Source organism: the organism of the source record quoted next, unplaced genomic scaffold (assembly GCF_019419815.1).
Source record: "Pyrus x bretschneideri cultivar Hongxiangsu unplaced genomic scaffold, Pyrus_bretschneideri_v1 Contig14, whole genome shotgun sequence".
NCBI lineage: Eukaryota > Viridiplantae > Streptophyta > Magnoliopsida > Rosales > Rosaceae > Pyrus > Pyrus x bretschneideri.
In genome coordinates this window covers 8,306,540-8,328,309 of record NW_025999435.1, presented here as the reverse complement: position 1 = coordinate 8,328,309, position 21,770 = coordinate 8,306,540, and the positions used below count along the sequence as shown (strand labels likewise).

Genomic DNA, 21,770 nt, shown 5'->3' with positions numbered 1-21,770 from the left:
TTTTGACGGTTTGGATCGTTGAAATTAGTTTTGGAGAATTCGTAAAACGATAGATTGACTAACACTTAGAGTTTATTTATACTTTCATTAAGTATAACATAAGATTTTGTGGTATCCACTTGTGTAAATATTTTAAATTGAAGATCGAATTCATTCATTGTACTCATATAGGGTCAAGGGGTGTAGTTATAAAAAATCATCAAAATCGGAGTTAAAATAACCGTTAAATCGTGATTTTTCGTTTATAACCGTTGAAAAGCTTCGTCCCGTTACTTGATCTCTGAATGTTTTTTTTGTGATTTTTTGCTGATGTGATCTCCAAGCATATACAAACAATTTTGACGGTTTGGATCGTTGAAATTAGTTTTGGAGAATTCGTAAAACGATAGATTGACTAACACTTAGAGTTTATTTATACTTTCATTAAGTATAACATAAGATTTTGTGGTATCCACTTGTGTAAATATTTTAAATTGAAGATCGAATTCATTCATTGTATTCATATAGGGTCAAGGAGTGTAGTTATAAAAAATCATCAAAATCGGAGTTAAAATAACCGTTAAATCGTGATTTTTCGTTTATAACCGTTGAAAAGCTTTGTCCTGTTACTTGATCTCTGAATGTTTTTTTTTTTGTGATTTTTTGCTGATGTGATCTCCAAGCATATACAAACAATTTTGACGGTTTGGATCGTTGAAATTAGTTTTGGAGAATTCGTAAAACGATAGATTGACTAACACTTAGAGTTTATTTATACTTTCATTAAGTATAACATAAGATTTTGTGGTATCCACTTGTGTAAATATTTTAAATTGAAGATCGAATTCATTCATTGTATTCATATAGGGTCAAGGAGTGTAGTTATAAAAAAATCATCAAAATCGGAGTTAAAATAACCGTTAAATCATGATTTTTCGTTTATAACCGTTGAAAAGCTTTGTCCCGTTACTTGATCTCTGAATGTTTTTTTTTTGTGATTTTTTGCTGATGTGATCTCCAAGCATATACAAACAATTTTGACAGTTTGGATCGTTGAAATTAGTTTTGGAGAATTCGTAAAACGATAGATTGACTAACACTTAGAGTTTATTTATACTTTTATTAAGTATAAAATAAGATTTTGTGGTATCCACTTGTGTAAATATTTTAAATTGAAGATCGAATTCATTCATTATATTCATATAGGGTCAAGGAGTGTAGTTATAAAAAATCATCAAAATCGGAGTTAAAATAACCGTTAAATCGTGATTTTTCGTTTATAACCGTTGAAAAGCTTTGTCCCGTTACTTGATCTCTGAATGTCTTTTTTTTGTGATTTTTTGCTGATGTGATCTCCAAGCATATACAAACAATTTTGACGGTTTGGATCGTTGAAATTAGTTTTGGAGAATTCGTAAAATGATAGATTGACTAACACTTAGAGTTTATTTATACTTTCATTAAGTATAACATAAGATTTTGTGGTATCCACTTGTGTAAATATTTTAAATTGAAGATCGAATTCATTCATTATATTCATATAGGGTCAAGGAGTGTAGTTATAAAAAATCATCAAAATCGGAGTTAAAATAACCGTTAAATCGTGATTTTTCGTTTATAACTGTTGAAAAGCTGTGTCCCGTTACTTGTTCTCTGAATGTTTTTTCTTTTGTGATTTTTTGCTGATGTGATCTCCAAGCATGTACAAACAATTTTGACGGTTTGGATCGTTGAAATTAGTTTTGGAGAATTCGTATGCCATCAATCAAGTTCCGTGTGTGTGTGTGTGTGTGTGTGTGTGTATATATATATTTATTAAGTAGATTTAAATCTATTTATTTTGTACGTATAAATTATAATTGTGACACACCCCGACCGAGATCAGGGCATGCTGGCCGTCACGTGGAAGTGACGTAGCCATGTGCACAGTGCGGAAGCTAAAACAGTAATATAAAAGTGCGAATAATTTAAAAACTAGCAAATATAGAGTGATAGAATATGTACTAGCGTAATTAAGACACTGAATTCAGAGCCTAAGGCTTACAGCAGACCAAAAGAAACAGTACAACAGAAGTACACCCGAAGGTGACCCTACGTAGGTGAGTATCTGTCAGAATGCCGGGACGTCCTCCGGGAAACCACCAAACCCGCTAAGCTACTAGAACCTGGAGGGGCGCAAAAACAAAAGCGTGAGTGGGCAAAACAAATCTCTTAGAAAACCATTTCATAAAACATATTATAACCCCTCGCCGTAAAACCTGTATACTTCCCAGAAAATAAACATATAAACATAGGTATAAATATGCCAAGTATACTCAAGGGTATGCCAACATGCTCAAATGTATGCCGTCATGCTCCACGCCTCATAATAACATGCAAGTGCTCGGGTATGTATAACACATCAATAGCATAATAAACTGGCAGCCGGAGTCCCCTAAGTGACCTGTACGGCTGAATCTAGAGCTCAAATCACAACTCAATCCCTAAACCTGCCCACGAGTCGGAACCATCTATAGTGGTCTGTACGACAAGCCTGGGTGTAATACATATAAACGCTCTAGTGCTACAATCACGTGAAGGCTGTGCGAATAGTCGCGGGTCACCTACGAGTCGGAACCACCTATAGTGGTCTGTACGACAGGACTGTGCACCTAACTTGGATTCAAGCTGAGCGTGTGGTGCGGGAGGTGAACAACACGTGAAGGACTGTGCCCTACTCTGGGCGGAAGCACTAACACCGGGGGTGCAGGTTATGAGCTCTCTAAGCACTTCAAATCACTATTTAATGCGAATGTAAAACAACGCTTACCTGACACTTACCTAGGCCGCCACAGCACCAACATATATGTAAATGACGTAAGAATAAATATATAAACCAACTTATATGCCACTAATCATGCATAATCATCAATCATATAAAATTAATGGCGTAAAACGAGGCATTTATACTAATTTCTGGGAAATAACATGTATATAGGTATATACGGAAAACAAAAGCCCACTCACTGATACGTAGAAGGGTCGTAGCCCCCCTGCCTCGAATGTGCACGCTCGTCCTCGGGATACGTGTCACCTATACGCGAAATAACTATAAAAACGTTAACTTTAAAGCACATAACCGTCCGTTCAAAATAACTTCTCATACATTGCTCAAAATGGACAAATGAATATACCAACGTGATCTACACAACCTCACGATCACAACCATAATTTTAAAATAATTTTTGGACACGCCACGCGCCCCCACGCACCAGCACAGACACGGGCCCACGCGCCCCCACGCGCGGCCACGTGACATGCACGCTGACGGCGTCAAGTGACGCCGTCAGGAATATTCCCTGGAATCTGACTGAATATTCCGTTAACCTTGACTGACGCCGTTAACGTCCGTTAGGAATATTCCGTTAAACCCTAACGGAATATTCCCCTGTCTTCTCCGGCCAACCCCCGTCGCCGGCGCCGTCGCCGGAAACCTGCAACTAGCCATATCTCACTCGTTTTTCAACCGTTTTTCATGATTTTTGCACCATTTTGACCCTTAGGACTAGTAGAACACGATCCTACAAGTTTTAAGGCTTAAAACTACGAGAAATTACCTGTCCAAGTTTCCAAAACTCGGCCAACTTCGAACCAAGCTTTCCCGACGTCCAAACTTGTCCAACGAAGCACTCCTAAGCTCCTGGGAACCTCACAAACATAACTACAAGCTTCAAAAGTCCAAAAACAAGCTAGATTAAGTTTGCATGAACAGTGTTCAAAACGGAGCTTACGAGATCGACGTGAAAACGACTGGTTTCTCACCTGAAAACGGCACCACTAGACTTATCTCAGCCTCACCAACACGATGGTGTACTTGGTTCCCTCGATCTGCAAAGATTTGGTGGGTTTTGTGTTTGGTCCGTACGTTTACAAAGAGAAGAAGGAAGAATGGAGCTCGGGGGAGAGAGAGAGACAGTGAAGAGACAGAGGAAAAGAGAGGGGGACAGGGTCTGAGAGAGTGTGTGTGTGTGTGTGTGTGGCCCAACACATGCCACACCACACAAAACAATCCACAACGTGACAAAAACGAACTAGGGGCAAAGTCGTAAATTCACATGTGCGTTTCGGTATTTCCGGGACGGGATGTCACAATTGACTGGTACACGGAATAGTACATACATCACGTGTCACGTGTGTCATTATAAAAATAGTGAGATATGTCATGACAGTCATATGTGTGATAAAAAGTTAATAACTTAAAAAAAAAAAAAATTTCTCACCACTTCTATTAATTTTCATTTTTCCCTCTCTTTTTTGTTTCCTTTTCAACTTTTTCTTATCATTTTCACTTTTCCCTCCAACATCTTTCCCTAATTCCCTCACTTTTTTGTTTCATTTTCAACTTTTCTTAACATTTTCATTTTCCCTCCATTTTTTTTTCAAAAAGGGCGGCAAGTTGGCAACGGCAAGAAATTGATTATTGAAATTTGAATGGAAAGAAATCACATCAAATTTCAATGGATGCAAAATCATGCAATGCATCATGCATATTAAATTATTAATTAATAATTATTATAGTTTTTATAAAATTTAATATATATATATATATATATAATTATTATAGATAGACTTAATATTTTGGGGGTATAATTATTATAGTATATATAATTATTATAATTATTATAAAATTTATAGTTAATTTAATATATATATTTATTATAATTTTTAGGGGTATAAAATTGTAAAATTAATGTATATAATTATTATAGTATTTTTTTAGGGTTATAAAATTATAAAAATAATATTCTGTTTATCGTGTATCGTGTTACCCACGTGTATACCCGAACCAACCCGTTATCTTAACAGGTGCTTATCGGGTTACCCGATAACGACCCGATTCATTATCGTGTCAACCCAAACACCTGTTAATTTCGTGTCGTGTCGTGTCGGGTTATCGGGTCGTGTCAGAAATTGCCAGGCCTACATGTCAGTGTGGGTTCGAACCCCATCGGTGGCTAATCTAACAAAATCTATTATTTGACAAGAAAAAAAAAAACAAAGCAACATGAGTAGGAAGCTAAGCCGAAGGAAGAGAAGAACATGCACGAAATGAAAAAGCTTGGAGTAGGAAGAAGTCGAAAAGAATGAGGATTTGTCTTAAAAAATAAAAAAATAAAAAAAGATAGCATTAAACCACTACTCCTCAACCAACGGTGATACACATTTTCCTTATAAGAATGAAAAAGAAAAGGGTTTTTATCACATTTGGTCCTTGAGATTGGTCAAACTTATCGTTTTGGCTCCTCCCTTTCAAAATCAATCAATGTTGTCTCTGACATTCACTATCGCACATTAATTTGGTCATTCCATTAACATTCCATCAATTATTCTGTTAGTTTGTATGTGGAACCCATAAATCCATTGAAATGATGACACGTGGATACACAAAATAAGGGTTTTCATTGCAAATGGTCCCTGACATTGATCCAACTCCTCATTTTGGTCCATGAGTTTCAAAAATCTATAAAGTTGGTTCTTGGCTTTCACTACTGCACATCAATTTAGTCATTCCGTCAAAATTTCATCAATATTTTTCTTTTATGTGCTAATGTGGTCCCACTAATCCAATCATATAGCTCCACATGGATTAACTATACCAAACTATTTTTTTTAAGAGTGAACCAACGGACGAGTATCCCGATCTGACATTTTTCTCATATCCCACAACCCTAATTGGAAAAAAATTCAATCTAAATTCGATAAAATCGAATCCAAATTCAATTCAAATGTGACAGGATTATAACCAACTAAAGAGAATGAGGAGTGAGTTCATATGGCCAAATACTTTAATGGTGTCATGGGGCCTTCCCTTTCTTTTTTAGCATACCTTGATGGAGACGACGATGACTTTTTTTTTCTTTTAATTTTGGTTTTTAGTTTCTTATTTTACTTTTAGTTTTAAATCTTAAAAAAAAAAGGTTTATTATTGTGAATTCACGTGGCGTCATATGATTGAATTAGTGGGACAAAAGATATTGATGAAACTTTAATGAAAGGATTAAATTGACGTGCCGTATTGAAAGTCAAAGACCAAATTTATCAAATTTTGAAACTCAAGGACCAAAATGATGAGTTAGATCAATGTCAAGGACCATTTGCGATAAAAAAAAAACCCTTATTTTGTGTAATCTCCGTGTCACCATTTCATTGGAGTTGTGGGTTCCACATACAAACTAACAAAATAGTTGACGGAATCTTAACGAAAGGACCAAATTGATGGGCGATAGTGAATGTCAAGGACGACATTGATTGATTTTGAAAGTGAGGGACCAAAATGACGAGTTTGAACAATCTCAGGGACCTTATGTGACAAAAACCCAAAAGAAAAAAGAAAGATAGAAAGAAATGTTGCTTTTTAAAGGATGGAATGTTACTTGTGTATGTATTAGATGCAAAAATGAACAATGCTAGGCACACCAAATTTATGTACTAAATTTGTGCATGAAATGATCTGACATCAATTAAATTTGTGTTTTAATTCAAGTTGTAATAAAAATTTATATGGTATAGAATATACGTCATCATTTTGGGCATAGATTTGATGAACTAATTTAGTGTATGTTCACTGCTTTACAAAAGTACATGCACGATATGAGACATGGTATGACAAAATTTAATCAAACTATGTTATTAGCCTACGTTTGAAGATGTCTTAAAATAATGTTGTTTTAAGAGAAGAGAAATAAGTGGGAATCAAACTAGTACCAAGGTACATAAACATGATTTTTTTTTAGCTACGGTAAAACATCATCTGCATCAATATCATACTTTTGTGAAGGCTCATATTGTTATCTTCGGTTAAATTTTATGGTGCAACATGAACGATATTATAAATTAAGTTATTTTTCTAATATATTTACCTCGAAAGTATAAACTTTAGACTTATAACCACACAATTAACTTGTCATAATAAATTAATAATTTTTTATGAACAAATATCTACATTAACGGGTGAGAAAATGGATTAATCCTTACAATGGGCTTGCCGTAATAACATGGTTCAACTTCGCTTTTGGGGTTAAGACCTCTCTGATAGGAGCATATTTATGCGACTTTGTTAGCCTATTTCCTTGCATTTACTTAGTTAGTTTCTATTTATTATAGTGTTTTAAGCTATTTTCGTGTGTTTGTAGGTCCAAATGGCAAAGTTGGCAAGAAATGGCATTTTGGAGCTATTTGGAGCAGTTTTGGGCTTGGAATGGATAACATAAGTATGGAGTAAGGTGGATGGACGAATTTGAAGTTCAAGAAGGGCTAAGAATGTGCTTAACATCTGGAAGAATTAAATCAAGACATTGAAGATAAGGAATCAGCTAAGAAGAAGGAAACATTATCCAAATTACCTTATCTTATCCTATCTTACTCTTTTGCTACCTTAATTCCAGCTGCAAAGGGCACATTAAATCACCTAAATATCTTATTCTAGAAGCCCTATCTTTTCCCCTAAATCTATGCTGCAGCACCCTTTCTAAAAACCTAGAAATTTGCCACACCTTGGATCCTTGTCCCTGTTGGTTTGTGCTGTGCAATCCTTTTCCAACACAACCTTTGGAGTGCAAACTCTTTCTCCAAAACAACCTTGTTGTGCCCCCCTAGCCCTATAAATACCCACATCAGCCGAACCATTCAGATCACCACGCACAAGAGCCTAAGAGAGAATTTTCGAGAAAAATACAAAGAGTGCCGCAACAAGGAAGGAAGGAGAAGAAGAAGCTTGAAGCCGTGCCTGCCATTCAAGACCTTTGGGATTACTTGAGCGTTTCTAGGTGTATTTTATCCTTAGTTTTAGTTCAATGTTTATTTTAATTTTGTTTTCAATTATGATGAACATGTGGAATTAATTTCTTTTTAGCTAGAGGTGAATTTGAAGCCATGAACATATGTTTATTATGAATTGATTTCCTCCAGTTATTGTTTCGTAAAACATGAATGCGATTTACTTATCTGTTTGATAACTTATTCTTGTATGTTGAATAAGGAGGCCTACTTAGTTTGCATGCATGAATTTGATGCTAAAATATAAGGGAATTTCACCTAATCGTTATGAACTTATATTTATAAGTAGTGGAAGTCACTAATCATGATTATGTTAAGTAAATCCATGGCAGGAGTATCATGCAGTTCATAGTTACGAATGCCATGTCAATGCTTATGATTTTCATAGAACTTAATGATCTTTGATATGTATCTCTATTATGAAGTTCATATAAGGAACTTGATAAGAATAATTTGATTGCGTCGCTGAGTCCAATTCAATGAAATTAGGAAAATTTGAGAGTATTATTGTGCAGTTCAAGGTTAACTTGGGGCATTGTTATTCATGGTTTATAGGAATAATAACTGGCAATCGATTTGTATGCATATGTGTCATGTGTGGAGATGAACCCTCTAGCTAGCCATTCACCCATTAAAACACCCAATTTCATCCAAAGTTGTTTAGTCTTTAAATCTGTTTGCTTTTATTTAAATTCGTCAAAAACCACTTCCCCCTTTATATTTCGTGTCTTTTAGGTAGAATCTGTTTAAATGGATTTCTTTTTAGTGTTTTGAGTCAATATAAGTCTAGAATTCGTCCAAATCATCCTTTAGTTCCTGTTTTGAGTCAATTTGTTTGTTTTGTACTGTTTTGAGTTAATTTGGTCAGTTTTGAGACATTAAAGTCTAGTTTTGTGTTTTGAAGTCTAGTTTGTGTTGATTAGCATCCCTTCTAATCCCTGACCTAGAACGATCCCTACTTTCACATACTACAACTATCAAAAAGAGGGTTTAATTTGTGTGTTAGTTTATATCACATCAAATTTTGGCGTCGTTGCCGGGGATTAGTAAAATTGCTAATCCCTTTGTTTTTTGTTTATTTTACTTGTGATATTTGATCTAGTTTTCTTTCTTTGATTTTAGGAACTAGAGAAGCAAGACATAACAATTGCTAGTGTTCAAGCTCAAATAGCGAATCTTACTTCTCTTTTGTCACAGTATATTGAAAGGTCCCGAATGCAAAGCGTTGGTACATTTGGTGTGTCCTATAGGCAAGGATATCAAACTAATCAACATCCTCAATTAATTGAGAATGGAGGTTGGGATAATGTCAATGCTTGGGGTTATCAAGGCAACAATCAATCAACGAACAACTTGTTTTCCAACACTTACAATCCAAGTGGGAGTGATCATTCAAATTTTATGTGGAGCGAACCTCAACAAGTTCAACAAGAAGGATATTAGCAGCCATATGAGGAGTTCTATTCAAGACCTATGCAGCCACCACAGCCTCCCCCACAACAATCCCAACCAAATTCAGGTTCGTCATTGGTTTATGATAAAATTCTTCCAATACTCATTTCTTTGACTTAGGGTTTACAAAATCAAACCAAGGAGATGCAAAACCAAGCTAAGGAGATAAGTGAATTGAAAAATCAACTTAGAGAGATTGCAGAATTCATGGGGCAAATTCAAGAACAAAGTGAACTTTCCAACTCAACTATTGTAAATTCAATAGGAGATTTTGAAATCGCTGAAGCTATCACCTTGGGAAGTAGTATAGAGGTTGGAGTTGACCCAAAAACGTCCAAACACAGTCAGAATGTGGATGAACAGTTGCTGCAAGAAGAAGAAGAGGTAGACAAGGCCACGACAAGGGAAGAACATCCCTTGCCGCAGCCTTCTAAGGCTCCTACGCCATCCAATTCAAGTAAGGTTGTTCCAAATTCAAATCTTTCTAACCCTATTCCACCAAATGTCCCTATTCCTTGCAAGTTCATGATTTCCAACGAAGAAGACGGTGAAAAAGACATCTTGGAAGCCCTTCCAAAGGTGCAAAGTAATATCCCGATTCTTGGTACAACAAATCAAGTTCCAGAATGTGTTGAATTGTTCAAAGAACTTTGTACAATAAGAAGAATGACTCAAGAGAAAGAAGTGGCTGGGGAATATCCAGAATTTATCAAAGAGGATGTACTTGAGATAACCAACCCCAAAGAAGTTGGATTTTATGACACAAGACAAGTCAAACCCTCACACCAAATCTGGCTGAGTGCAAAGTTCTTGGAACTTTCAAAGAAGTGGTGTTTATCCTTGAGTTCTTGTCGGAGCACACAAGTAAGTCACCTCATCGGATTTCAATTTCGTTTTCTACTAACAAGGTGTTGATGATTCAAGCACCCACTCTAGAATTTAAACCATTGTCGAATCATTTCAAGTATCACCTTCCATTCAAAGATCAATTCCATGCCGTGGACCCTAGGGGAACTTAAAAGAAGGTATCATCCAGCTGGAAGACGTTAAAGCAAGCGCTTCTTGGGAGGCAACCCATGCGTTTAAATAAAGAAGACCTAGGAATCTCCGGCTCCACAACCAGATTTGCATTCCTTAACCCTACTCTTTATTGCTTTTACTTTGCCATAATTGTCATGTTTGTTAGTTGCGTTGTTTGATTGTTTGCATGTGAGTCTACTTTTAAAACATTGAGGACAATGTTTGGTTTAAGTGTGGGGGGTAAATAGATGCTTTTCATGATTTATTTTCGAATTTTATCACCTATCACTTCTAAAGTTGTTACTCATTGTTTTTAAGTGTTTTTATTGTGTTTTGAGGTGTGTTAATGTGTTTTGAAAGGAAAATAATAAAATTTGAAAAAAAAAATCGAAAAAGTTTTGAAAAAAACCAAAAAGAGTCGTTTTTGTGTGTTTGTGTCTTAGGGTACCTTCCAACACAATGAAGAGGATTTGGTTTTTAATTGCATGACTGTTAAAGAAAGTTACAAACATTGGTGGAAGTTTGATATGCTCTTTGGTTTATGCTTAGTTGTAGTTGTCGTTTACGAATTCACATGTAATCACACAAAAAGAAAAAAAATTAGTTTTTGTAACATGCTTGAAGGAAGAAACTCAAACTAACGCTACAACCCTAAGACACTTGAGCCTAAATTTTATTTGGAGAGTTATTAATCTGTGATGTTTTTGTTTTCTAAAGTCATTGCATGATCTCATTATTTCTTTGCTTGGTTGCTACTTAGAATGCGTTTTCATCATTATAGAACCAAATACGAGAACTCATGCCCGTTTCATTCAAAGCATAAAATTGATTGCATAACAAATACAAGATGAAGTTGATTGCATAACAAATAACAAGATGAAATTGATTGCATAAAATTGATTGGAAGGTGATACTTGAAGCAACAAGGAAGGAAGGAGACGAAGAAGCTTAGAGTCGTGCCTGCCATTCAAGACCTTTGGGATTGCTGGAGTGTTTCTAGGTGTATTCTATCCTTAGTTTTAGTTCAATGTTTATTTTAATTTGGTTTTCAATTATGATGAACATGTGGAATTAATTTCTTTTTAGCTAGAGGTGAATTTGAAGCCATGAACATATGTTTATTATGAATTGATTTCCTCCAGTTATTGTTTCGTAAAACATGAATGCGATATACGTATTTGTTTGATTGATAACTTATTCTTGTATATTGATTAAGGAGGCCTACTTAGTTTGCATGCATGAATTTGATGCTAAAATATAAGGGAATTTCACCTAATCGTTATGAACTTATATTTATAGGTAGCAGAAGTCACTAGTCATGATTGTGTTAAGTAAATCTATGGCAGGAGTATCATGCAGTTCATAGTTACGAATGTCATGTCAATGCTTATGATTTTCATAGAACTTAATGATCTTTGATATGTATGTCTATTATGCAATTCATATAGGGAACTTGATATGAATAATTTGATTGCGTCGCTGAGTCCAATTCAATGAAATTAGGAAAATCTGAGAGTTAATTTGTGCAGTTTACGGTTAACTTGGGGCATTGTCATTCATTGTTTATAGGAATAATAACTGGAAATTGATTTGTATGCATATATGTCATGTGTGGAGATGAACACTTTAGCTAGCCATTCACCCATTCAAACACCCAATTTTGTCCAAAGTTGTTTAGAGTCTTTAAATCTGTTTGTTTTTACTTTAAATTCGTCAAAAACCACTTCCCCCCTTATATTTCATGTCTTTTAGTTAGAATATGTTTAAATGGGTTTCTTTTTAGTGTTTTGAGTCAACATAAGTTTAGAATTCGTCCAAATCATCCTTTAGTTCCTGTTTTGAGTCAATTTGTTTGTTTTGTGTTGTTTTGAGTTAATTTGGTCAGTTTTGAGTCATTAGAGTCTAGTTTTGTGTTTTTAAGTCTAGTTTGTGTTGATTAGCATCCCTTCTAAACCCCGGCCTAGAACAATCCCTACTTTCACATACTACAACTATCAAAAAGAGGGTTTAATTTGTGTGTTAGTTTATATCACATCATTCTCACTTACAAGTGAAGAGGAATACCGCTAAACTGTACTGCTAAGTAACAACAAATTGGTTTTCATATAAACAAATTGGTTTTCTTTTTCTTGACTTGAGAAAATAGTTTAACTTTATTGTCAATGCAAATTTCCGCAGTCTCTAGCTTTGATGAAAATGCTAATGCAAAACAATCAACACCTTTGATCAAAGACCTAAGCCTCACGCACCCACGAGGTGAGGGGGGTTAGGCCAATGGATCTCCGATGCCTAAGTTAGTTTCTCTGAGAAGTGTAAAGTATTTAGGGCTTTTAGGGGTAGCAAAAGCTTATCGAAATTTGGTAAAATATGGGGTATATATAGGATGAGAGGGCCAGCCATAGTGTTAGGGTTTTACCATACACATGACGGCATCCTATTGGCCAAGGTTTTAAAGCAGAAATATTCTCAAGATATTAAATAGGAAATAATATTTTGAGATAATGGAGTAATTATTCCTAATTGATTTAAATAGGGATTACTTACTTGAATGGAGTCAATCTTCATTTGGGAATATATTGAAGATAAGATATAAGTAATTAATCCTTATCTTTAATGCTTTGACTTTTCCTTGCCAAGGGTAGGTGAGCTATGGACAGTAGCTAGTATTCAGCTGCTGGGACCTTCAGTGGTGTGAGTTGCGCGTGGGAGTATCTGAGGAGCATGCTCATTTAATGAGGGCAATCTTGTCTTTCTTGAGCAAAAGTTCACTTGTTGCGTCTAGAATTTGTGGGATTATTTTAGGCTCCACATGTATGTTGCTGGGAGAGGCTTTTTTTTAGGGAAATACGTCAAAATGGGACCATTTCTTAATCTAGGGACAAAAATAGGACATTTCGAATATGCACACGCCATGCACAACACTCGGACAAAAATAAGATTTTTCCCACACCTTGAAACTACCAAATTGTCCTCACATATAAATGAGTTATCCAGAAATTACAGCTTTCATTTCTCATTTTGTAGAGAGTGAAACAATGAAGAGAAAGAGATAATCTCTCTTGTCCAATTCCAATTCGAAGAATCCTAACCCACTCATCTTCTTCATCCAAGAGCTCTCTCTAACCCACCCATCTTCTTCATCCAAGCTTTCTTTCTTTCTTTCTTTCTTTCACCCTCTCTCTCTCTCTCATCTCTCTATATTTCGAATATGCACAAGAGCTCTCTCTAAACCACCCATCTTCTTCAATTTTTACCTTTTCATTTGTAGGTTTTGTGAACTGGATTTACTTAATTTTGTTTTTTGATTGATGAATTTTTGGAGTTGAAGTAATTGGTTTAGTATTTCTTGGAGGAGACCCAAATCCTTCATTTATGGTTTTTTATTTTTTTTATTATTTCTCTGATTTATACGAGGGTTTTTATTTCTTCTGTCTTCTCCCCCCTCTGCTCTCTCTCTCTCTCTCCCTCTCTCTCGATCCAAATTTACAAGCAATAAAAGAGGGTTTGGCTTTTACTACAATTAAATGAAAAGACGTATTAAAGGTCAGTTGCCTTTTGGAGAAGAGATAAATTTGAGGGAAAAGAGAGAAATCATAGTGGAAAGAAGGAAGAGAGAAGGATATGAACGAAATTGTTTCGCGTACTCATTCGCTCTCTTTGTATTAAGCTCACTCATACACTGTATGTACCACAACATGCACGTGACATGCACATCTTATGCGCACAAATCTAAATTCAACCCAAAAACTCATAACTCACTGCTCTCTCTTCAAAATCAGAAAAAATGACACAATCATATAAATGACCCTAAACTTTATATGAAGAATCAAAGATTCAGAATTCGGTATCAAATTTGATTGGGTTCAAATATTTCAAGGATTTGAAAATTGCAGTTTGAATGGGCACGAAAGAACCCAATTGAATAAAAAAAAATTGTTTCACGAATTCGTTCACTTTTTTCGTATTTGCAGGGGTCTGCCTTTGATTCAAAGGAAAAAGTAGTAAATTACGTAAATGTGAAGAGTATCAAAGATGTAAATACGCACCATATACACTATATGCACACCACATGCAAATAATATGTACAATATATGCACATGATATGCACAGAGCGGGAGAAACTTTAATGGAAATATATTGGTATAGTGGATACAATTAAAACATAATTGTTACGTATATAAAGTTACAGTGATAGTTTGAAAAGTCTTGTTACGTATATCAACTACCACTTAACTGTGCACATAGAAAACATAATACTCGTTATCCTTATTTCATGGACACGCATGACTCTTAACGTCCTCTAAGCCCTTTTTTTTTTAATTTTGTTTTTCACCTTGGCCAACTAGATTGTTGTCATACTCGCTAAATTTTGGGGCACAACATACATGCATCATAACTAGTGAACATTTCATCTTCTTATATTTAATATGTAGACATGCACACCATTTGCACACAACATGCATATTACGGAATTTTTTTGCAAATATTTGCAATTGGACACTTGAACCAGAAATTGTTCATTCTAGTTTCTAGCACGTCAAAACTTGAATTTTATTCCACAACCCATACACCCCAACATGAAACATAAACTCTAATTTAACTTCAAGTATTAAATCATCTTACAAACAACCCATTTATCCATAAATCATTGATGAAGGAACTTGGAACTAAACACCTTACATTACTATGCTTACCGAATCTTTATTTGTTGGAAAAAATAGAATTTTCCAGCCAAAATAGAAAATATGGTACAAAATTCAACTCACTTTTCTCACCTCTCTCTTGCATCCCTTTGTTCGAAATCAGAGGTATGAAGTCAACCCAAAACCTAGCTCACTCTTCTTGCCTCTCATTGGACTTCCTTCTTTTCGAAATGGGAGCTTAGAGATCTAAGCTCAACCTAGAAATTCAAAGCTCATAGAGCTTTCTCGACAACTCTCTCTTCCAAATGAGAACAGTGATGGAATGGGCTGATGATTTTTAGTATTTATATATAGGTATTTTAGTAATTTCGGTTTTGTACATGGTGTGCATGACTTGTCCATGACCGGTTTGTCCTATTTTTGTCCTAAGATAAAACAATTATCCTATTTTGGAATATTTTCCTTCTTTTCTTTTTTTTATAGTGGAAGTTGGGAGAGGGTCCCCACTCCCCTACAATCCAACGCATTAAAATGTCAAACTTGGACCAACAAAATTAAGCCACGGGACCAATGAAGACTAATCAATGTTATAGATTTTGATAACAATTTATATAAAATGAGTATGCCGTGACATGGCGTTTGAATTCAATCTTATAAAATCATGTCAAGAGAAATCAATTTTATAGAACAACTTATATAAAATAGTTTTATGTTAAGAAAAACTTATATATAACATCATGTAAGACTTAGTTTGATTCTCGGTAAAGGTGAATTTAAACCGTATTATTATTAGTCCATTGTGAGACTTAACTCACTTACCACCACCTTAATGTTGATAATATTATTTATTCTAAAAAATATCAATTTTATTAAATCGAAAAGTCACAATAACAGTGAAATTATTTTGTTTCATGTAAGTCATTCTTTATAAAAATAAAAAAAAATTCTTTTTTTCCCAAAAATTCTCTATAAACTTTCTACCACTTTCTTTGGTTGTGTCAAAAACCTTAACTGCCCTTTAAATTTTGCCGTAGAACAATAACATCTCGGAAAGGAGCATAGCATGGCATATGACTGCATCTCTCTCTCTCCTCCCCTGCACCTGCTAATAACTTTTAGAGAGAGAAAATTGAAAGCATTGGAGTTTGCTCATTTGGGTTTGACGTAATCGCCTAAAGCCTATTGATTTCGTAAAAATTTCATCTTTTTTCTTTCTGTCTGTCTTGCTTTGGATCCTCCGAAGAAAGAAGGGTCCCTCGTCCGCCATAGCTGTTGATCTATCCCTCTCATGGTTTCGTTTACGCCATTCATTGCATGCTTCTGGTTTTATATTACCTGAATTCAATCTCAATGGGGCTCTGGATTTTTCTTTTTTGGGTCTGAAATTTTGCTTTGTGGGTTTAAATAAATGGCAACCAATGCATCTGGGTTCTTCACTGCTCCTACGGTTCCGACCCCGAGGAGGAAGATTCAACCTTCAATACGCATTTTTGGATCTGGGTTCCGTTCCCCAGAGGGTATTCAGCTCCAGCATTTTTGAAGGCGCAGAGAAGCATGTTGGAGCTTCCTTCTGAATCTCGAGCACCCAAGTGAGTTCAATTTCCGTTCTTCCATTCGTTTTGGTTTTTTTTGCCCCTTCATTATTTTGTATGTTGGATTTTGAATTTGATTTATCATCTTTGTTAGAAAGCTTCATGATGTGCATTTTGTCATAAAGTTGTTTAGTTTTCTGGATTTACTTGTATCGGCTCGATTTGTTTTAATATGATTGTAGTTATGGTTGGCATGTCATTGCATAGCCAGCTTCTATATATGAAAGGGAAGGAGTTTAAATTCCCATATTTAAACTTCTATTGCACAAAGTTTTTAAATTTCGGTTTGGATATAATCACTAGGAGTTGAGAATTAGGTGATGTTATTCATCTCCATTGGAGTAGGATTTACTAGGCTTAAGCAATGAAGCCGACTACAATCTATCCGAATCAATGAAGCCGAATTTTCTAGTAATTACAATCAATATAAGCCTCAAAGTGAGGGAAGTATGCATACATACATAGATGTTTAAGGCACAGTAAAGTAACCGTCTAACAAACCATTTTTAGGACTAACTAGAGGATGCAACTAAGTTAGAAGCATTTTCATTGATGTAAGTCGGATTGCGGGTACGAGCTTAGGTGAATCATTTTTTGGCAAAAACATCAAATTTCCTTTTTATGATAAAGAGTGCTAAATGTAGAACATTACCAAATTGCCGTATCCCTTTATTAAATGCCTAGTGTGTTATTGAACTTTGTCCTGAATGAGTTGGTTATTTTATTTGTGTTTTTATAAAATTTAAAAAGCAATTCCTACCAATGGCTCATGGCTTTGGACGGATCTTTTAAAATTGTCTCCTGCGTCTAATTATAATTGTTCTTTTTTAAAGTTATCCTGGGTTGGACCGTGGCCAGTGCTGTGTGTTTGATGTAATAAGCAGAGTCCCTTTGCCACGAGCCACTGTCAGTACTGAGATTGCATTTTGGCTAAATAGGGGTATGAATACAAGCTGGTAAAATATAATCTGACTGATCTTAATTAATCTCTATTATTTCAGGCTTGTCAGTAAAGGCTGCAAGTTAATTGGATGCGGCTCAGCAATACCCAGTCTTAAGGTTTCAAATGTCGATCTCGCAAAAGTAGTAGATACTAATGATGAATGGATACCTGTTCGCACTGGGATTCGTAATCGATGTGTTCTTTCAGGTCAGTTTGTACTTTTCTGTGCATGATAATGTCATAAATTTGGTAAGCAATTAGTCGTGACTTAGCCTGTGTTGAGCCTCATGTTTTAAATCACATGCAATGAGTTTAACTTGCGAAATTCAGCTTCATAGTCTCATGCACTGCGTTACAAGAGGAAACTATCTGTTGGACCTCTCAGATTGACGATTTGAATCTTACCTAGGATTAGTTTTGTCAGCTAGCTGCTTATACATGACCCTTTTTCTCTGCCCCTATTGAACAATATCTGTTACATAGTCACTGTGGCTTCACCATTCTATTCAGACAACTGAAACGATAAGCATATGGCGGGGTTTGACCTCATTGATGTTGGTAGTGTAAGATGTGTAAGAGCCTAAGGGGGCTTTCTTATAGTTGTACTGGATGTTTGGATGCTTCTACCTTTTATTTGAACACTTATTTTATACAACTATCTGTCTCTTCTCTGGTCCTCATTTCTAGGTGTACTGGATATTTTATGCTATCATTTCTAAAATGACAGGATATTTGAATGACTTCCTTGTAAAATTACAGGCAAAGAGAGCCTGACAACGTTAGCAGTTGAGGCAGCGCATAAAGCACTTGAGATGTCACAGGTTGATGTTGATGATGTGGACCTAATCATGATGTGCACATCTACGCCTGATGATGTCTTTGGCTGTGCTCCTCAGGTATATAGGTCACTAGGTGGTATCTGGATTAAGTCGTCGGGATTTAAAAAAAGAAATAGGGATTGAGCTTCACTAGTGGTGTGCCTTATATGATTGTTATGCCAATATTGATTTCTATTAGATTTGATTCTTCATGTTTTTAGGGGTTTATAAATCTTTAAGTGATGAACAAAATTTCATCTATCTAGGTATGTATTTATTTGTTACGACTAATGAAAAGACCATTTCTTATTAGAGAAATAAAAAGGAACAGATCATTGCTAGCTGCCTTAATTTATAAAGGGGTCCTATTTCGGACAAAAGTAGATTCTTGCCTCCTTGGGGCATCTATGTCTAAGAACTATAGAAGAGTTCCCATTATCATGATTCATCTTGACCGGACTGGAGTTTTGTACTAAATATGGCATTTTTTTTTGTTTTGTTCGGTATTTGGTCAGACTACTGCTGGCCAACTTTTGAAAACTGTGGCTTTTTCAGGTCTCGTCCTTAGATTTCTAGTAGGTTATTTTGTTGATTAAGTTTGTTGTGCTTAAATAGTTTTATGCTTTTCCATGGCACGAACTTTGACCAAGTACTGAACTATATCGATCACCCGTAATATAATCAAAGAACGACTGAATATTACTCTCTTAGTACTTATGCTGTTTATTAATACAGTAATGCTTATATTTTGAATTTGTGTTATATTGTAATTCAGGTTCAGAAAGCGCTTGGCTGCCGAAGGAACCCTTTAGCTTATGATATTACAGCTGCTTGTAGCGGATTTATTTTGGGTCTTGTATAAGCACCTTGTCACATTAAAGGTAACGACTTGGTTAACTTTACTCAGTACACCACTGTTATTTTCCATGTTTAATTGATTTAACTATATTGCGCAAACTACAGCTGGTGGATTCAAAAAGTTCTAGTTATTGGGGCTGATGCTATTTCTCGGATTGTCGACTGGACTGATAGAGGAACGTGTATTCTCTTCGGGGATGCTGCTGGGGCTGTATTAGTTCAGGTGCGTTTATGTTGCTTAAACATCTCACTGCCGCCTTTGAAGGAAATGAAACAGATGATGAATTGGGTTCTAATGGTTCTAATGGTTCAGTCCTAGGCTTCCCTCCAAGACCCCCTTCATATTCCTGCCTTCAAATGAATGTTAAAGAGGTCTTTCGCTTTGCTGTGCGTACCGTGCCACAGTCACTTGAGTCTTCTCTTGCAAAAGCCGGTCTCCCTCAATCTAGCATTGATTGGTTACTGCTCCATCATGTATGACGAATGATATCGTTCGGAAAGTTTACCCCGGGTTTACTGATTAAAATGATTGCTCTGCTCTACTGTCATTCTTTGTAATGGGAAGTTTGAATGAAAATAGCTCTTTACGGTAGCTTCTTAACGACTTAAGGTTATCCTAGCAAACAAGCGACGGGGGTACTTCTTGTTTTGATAATGGTGATGGATCAAAGGTGATGGGTTATAACAAAAACAAATCAATAACACAGGCAAACCAGAGGATCCTCGATGCGGTTTCTACTCGCATGCAAATCCCTTCAGAGCAGGTGATTTCGAACTTGGCAAACTATGGAAACACGAGCGCTGCTTCCATACCTTTGGCGTTGGACGAAGCTGTGAGAAGTGGGAAGGTGAAACCAGGCCATACTATCGCAGCTGCCGGTTTCGCAGCAGGTCTTACTTGGGCTTCTACCATTTTCAGATGGGGTTGAACTTGAAACCTCATCGCCTCCGGCCAAGACAGAATAAGACCTGCTCCGAAACCTGAGGCGATGCACACTGAAACGCAATTTTGCAATACTCGCCTCAAATTCCAATGTATTAGATATTGTTGCATCATAATCTCCATCAGCTCCCTTTTTGTTTGTTTGTCTCTGCTTTTTTCTTCCTTTAGTTTTCTGGCACCCTCGTACCATCTCCAACCCATGGGCTAAAAACCAAATTTTTTAGCCCGGCAAATTTAGCTTTTAGCCCAGAAACAATTTTTCTGCTCTAACCCTTCTAGTCTAAAATTTTAGCTCGGGATTATTAAAGAATGAACTTAGGCTAATTTTTTTCATAAATTAATTTAAAAAAATAAAAATAAATATGTAGGCTATTGTAAATTAATTTTATAAACATTTTAATCTAAAAATATTTAAATTCTGATAAATATTGAAAAATCACTAAATTTTCCACAAAGCAAGTCTTCAACTTTCACCAAACTTTCAACTTTCACTAACTTTGACCAATCGTTCAACACCAAACTTTCAACCTTCATCAATCATCTTCTATATAAACACAGGTTCAATATTAGTTGATCACACAATCTTTCAACCTTCAATCATCCTCTATATTCACCAATCTTTCAACTTTCAAAGAGTTTTTGTTTCCAAAAAATCCTCAATATCTCATCAATGGGTGATAGAAGAAGGCATAGCAAGGCAATACAGATGGCACAATACCAAGCAAGGCTTGACATTGAGGATGCAAAATTGATGAACGTCGAAGCTGAACTTGTAAACTTGCTTATGCAATATGAGCACCATGGCGAATCTAGCCATCGTTGTTCTGTCACAGGACATTCATTTGTGCAGCATGATAGAAAACAGTGTCATGACCGAATGATGAAAGAAAACAGTGCACCATGGCGAATCTAGCCATCGTTGCAAGAAAGGTAGATGTTGTTGGCCGCCAAAGTCTATCATCTCATCAGAAGCTCACATCTGCATTTCAGATGCTAGCCAATGGGTGCTTTGCAGACTCAATTGACGAGTATTGCCGAATTGCGGAGAGTACTGCTATTGAGAACATGAAGCGCTTTTGTTAGGCAATTCAAGTCATATATGGAGCCATATACCTCCACAAGCCAAATCGTGAAGACTCGAAGAGGCTACTACGCAAGGCAGACAAAAAAGGCTTCCCTGGCATGATAGCAAGTCTCGATTTTGAGTTAAAATTTTTTTTTTAATTATTTTAACCGTTGGATTTAAATTTGGGTCGTTATATCTTTTATTTTACTATTAGATTTGATTATATTCGATCTCAGCCGTTGGATTCAATAATATATAAATATTAAAAAAAAAAAAATTGAATCTAGGTTGTTGGATTAACCAACGGCTTGATAATCACGACCGTTGGATGGAAGGAGCCGTTGGGGCTCATGCGGAATGTGGCCGACAGGCCCACGTGGGTGGGTCCTTGGCAGTCGGAAGCCTCGCACGTTAGGCGTCATCGTGGGCTGCGTTTGGCGCCCAAACGTTGAAAAGCAATCCCTTCGGTGGGGCCCACACCGACTTTTGGGCTAAATTTTGGACGGAATCTGGCCTCAATTCCCCATTTAGCATTTAGCCCAAAGTTTTTCCTTGTGTTAGATTGAGTTTGGGGGAAAATTTAGCCCATAGCCTAGGATTGGAGGTGACCTCAGTAAAATTGTTGTCTTTTTCTCCCGCCC

The 21,770-nt window shown here is 36.0% G+C and overlaps 1 pseudogene; it reads left to right on the top strand.

Annotated features, from left to right (window-relative positions):
- The first annotated feature begins 15,986 nt into the window (after positions 1-15,986).
- LOC125475286 lies at positions 15,987-20,206 on the top strand (annotated as a pseudogene).
- The last annotated feature ends 1,564 nt before the right edge of the window (positions 20,207-21,770 follow it).